Source organism: Penicillium subrubescens, assembly GCF_028828155.1.
Source record: "Penicillium subrubescens strain IBT 31985 chromosome Unknown utg000006l_segment0_segment0, whole genome shotgun sequence".
Classification (NCBI taxonomy): Eukaryota; Fungi; Ascomycota; class Eurotiomycetes; order Eurotiales; family Aspergillaceae; genus Penicillium; species Penicillium subrubescens.
Window position 1 is genome coordinate 3,419,187 of NW_026643156.1, and position 4,186 is coordinate 3,423,372.

Here is a 4,186-nt window from a genome sequence, read left to right on the forward strand (position 1 = left end):
CCTTGAGAGTATCTACGGAGACCCGAATATTAAGGCACGCGTAGCAAGACGACTCTATTAGATTCGATAACTAGAGGATATGAGCTTTTCTAGATTCCTTCCCTGACTAGAGAAGGAGTTCGCGGATGCAGACGCTCTTAAATGGTACGACGAAGTAAAAAGGCAGATCCTTCTTAGCGCGCTTAATAAGACTATAACGAACGCGTTAATGAATCGAGGTATCCCTGCTACCTCGTCGGGCCTAATCTCCCGGCTCCACGAGATCAGCTCGGATATAGATGCCCTTAATATCAACAGAGAGGAACGAACACGTTGTCCGCGCTCGACTAGGCAGAATAGCGACGAAATGGATTAGGCACCGACTGTGTCGGTAAACTGTGCCGAACTATACACGAAACACCGCCGACCCGAAAGTAGAATACCGAAGTAAGCTTAATGGGTTAGCTAGGACGAGATAGATTAGCGACGGGCCGAAGGGAAATACTTACGATACAGGAGATCTGGATACCTTATCGCGAGGTACGCGTTACTACTAGCACAACGGCTGAATAGTGTGCGTATCGCTACTTCCTCGAGCAAGAAAGAAAAGGGGCGTATAGTTAAAGTAAAGAGGTCGAAGCCTATAAGTAACCTAGATCTAACGACTTCCGACGACGAGAGTGTGACTACCGAGGACAATTCGGAAAAAGAGTAGCTCCTGTTCTAAGCCGCGAGTAGGAGCGAAAGGGGGTTAAAAAGCTACTAGAACGTAAGATATTACTGTTTATAGTCGATGCTAGAGTGAATAGAATTCAATTTATATAAGCTCTTGTCGATAGCGGTTGCCGCTGTTATGCAACAGTGAATAAGTCCTTAGTCTAGGCGTTTAACCTCCTGCGTATTAAGATACGGCTACGAATCCTTGACGGAGTGGTGCCGAATCAGTACTAAATTACCTATATTACCTATTTCGACCTCGATATCTACAGCTAGCAATAAGGCCGGGTATTCGCGTATATTATCGAACCGCAAAGCGATAGTATGATACTTGGGGACCTATAGCTACACGAGGTAAACGGACGATATTCGGTAAAGAAAGGATACCTAGATATCTTTACGAAGTCTAGAGAGCGAACTAGATGTTAGAACCGCGCGGATCGCACTATTAGGCCTATTGGAGTAAAGAGATTACGCGTTGCGCAGGCTGAGGCATTATATATCTAATATCTTATACAGAGTGTATCGGACGTAGATCGCCTGCGAATCGGTAAGGTTTTATTAGACGACATCGAGAGAGCACTCCGCCCTAAGAAGTATATTAACCTAAAGGATAAGCTACCGAAACACTACTAGCGATAGTTAGCCGCTTTTAGCTAACAGCTAGCCGACTAGCTGCCTCTGTATAGACTAGGAATCGACTATAAGATCCCTCTGAAACGTGACTAAAACGGTGTCGAAGAGCTACTACTATATAGTCCTCTCTACGGTATAAACAAGGAAGAGCTTCTTTACCTGCGAAAAACGTTGACGGACCTACTTAGGAAAAACTTTATACGCGTAAGCTAATCGCCTGCAGCAGCACTAATCCTACTAGTTAGGAAGCTAGGCGGTAGCGTACGATTCTGCGTAGATTACTAAGGGTTAAATAAACGAATAGTGAAGGATCGCTACCCTCTACCGCTGATTCGAGAGATATTACGGAATATAGGCTATGCCCGCTAGTTCACGAAGCTTAATATTATCGTAGCCTTCTATAAGATTTATATCTACCTTAGAGAAGAATGGAAGACAGTATTTCGGACGCGATACGGGCTCTACGAGTAGAACGTGACTCCCTTTAGGCTAACTGGTGTACCGGCAACGTTCTAGAGGTATATCAATCAAACTCTACGAGAGTACCTAGACGACTTTGTGTCGGTATACGTAGACGACATAATTATCTATACTAACGGAACGCTAGCGGATTACCGCTGAAAGGTCGGCGATATACTGCAGAAACTAATAGATACTAGCCTACAATATGATATTGCGAAGTCGGAGTTCGAACAGGAGTTAGTGAAATACCTTAGCTTTATCGTCGAAGCTGGAAAGGGGATCTATATTAATCTAAAGAAGGTAGAGGCTATTAGAGTATAGGAGAGACCGAAGTCTATACGGGATATACGAAGCTTTATTAGATTCGCGAACTTCTACCGGCTGTTTATACCTCGATTCGCCGACCTTTCGGTACTATTAATACAGCTTATAAAGAAAGACGCTTTCTTTAAATAGGACGATAACTGCTAACTAGCCTTTATAGAATTGAAGGAACTCTTTATAAATACACTAATCCTAGCTTACTTCGAAGAGGATCGTTAAACAGTCGTAGAAACTAACGCCTCTAGCTAGGCTACTAGAGCAGTTCTATCGTAATACAGGCCCGATAGGTAACTACGGCTATACGCCTATCTATCCTAGAAGCTATCCCTAGCAGAATCGAACTACGAGATCTACGATAAGGAGCTCCTGGCGATTATACAGGCCCTACGCGAATAGAGACCGGAACTGAAGATAGTGCCCTGATTCACTATCGTAACGGACTATAAGAACCTTCGATACTTCGGTAAAGCACAATACCTTAACGAACAGCAGATACGCTAGGTAGACCTCTTAACAGAGTTCGATTTCGATCTCTATTATCGCCCTAGTAAGCTTGTAGTAAGGCTAGACGCACTATCACGACGAAGCTAGGATATACCACAGAGTATCACCGACGAAAGGTTATCGAATCGCTTCCGAGTGCTACTTAAAAGGGTTAAGGTTAAAACGGGACGGCTAGACCCTCGATCAGCCGACGATTAACCTAACGAAGAGATCGATTTCGAGAGAAATATCCCTCTCTTTGAAGAAGAAGAACTCTAGGTAGAATAGAAAAGGGCAAGAGCGTCTAACTCGATCTACTAACAAATTACCTACTGTCGACATGAGTGGGTGCATAAGCCCATGCTATCGAACTTGACAGAATGCGACGGAACGTCCACGTGACGACGATCTTCAACGATTGACATCAACAACTTGCACACATGACGAAAGAGCTTCAACACTCTATATATTTCTCTTGATTTCTATGAGATTCTAGTCTGACGTATTGCCTCGATTTCATGAAGTTATAAATACTGCCTGTTTTCCATAGCTAGTTGAATCAAGTTTAATGATTGTGATGAAGTTGGAGCATTCTTCTATCATAAGTTAACTTCCGATTCTAAGCCGAATCGTACGACGACCTGACCTATACGATTCTTCGCCAATCGTATACTGATTTGACCAACCGTGCACACTCGCTTGCTTGTGCACGCCGAAGGATTTATGCTGACCCCGTAAATCCGACACCTACGCTTTGCTAACGGGGGAGCGCCGAATCGCCGCCGAAACGAATATTAAGACAAGTCTATCGGAGTACTATTTAGACGATCGAGGGGTACTCTATTTTAGGCAACGGGTCTAGATTCCCGACAACGAGGTTCTACGCACGGGGATTATACAGAAGATCTACGATTTACACGTTACAGTATATCCTGGGCGAGACGCTACCTATTCGATACTGTCTCGACGGTTCTTCTAGCTAGGAGCGGCGAAAGACGTACGACGTTTCCTCCGGAACTGTATAGTTTGTGGACGAAGCTCTGTATAGCGAGACACGAAACACGGGTTATTAAAACTACTACTAATCCCCTAGCGAATCTAGGCCGAAATATTAGTGGACTTTATCACCGAGTTGCTACCCTCTGGACCTACAGGAGTAACGAACTGTATAGCAATAACAGACCGGTTGACGAAGGGCGTAATTCTAATCGGAATGAAGAATACAACGGTAAAAGATATAGCAGAGGCGTTCCTTACACACTTCTATATGCATTATAGGGTGCTACTAGCGATTGTAAGCGACCGCGGCCCCCAATTCGTGAGCTCTTTCTGGGAAATAGTATGCGAAAGGCTATCGATTCGACGCCGATTATCCACTGCTTTTCACCCCCAGACCGACGGCGCAACAGAGCGTGCTAATCAAGAGATCGAACGAATCCTACGTGTGTTCACGACGTACGCACAGGATAACTGGAAGGATCTACTGCCAATAGCTGCCGTAGCAATTAATAATCGTGATGCTGCTTCAACTGGAATCTCGCTATTCTTCTTCACCTACGGCTACTATGTTGACCCGATTGGTATT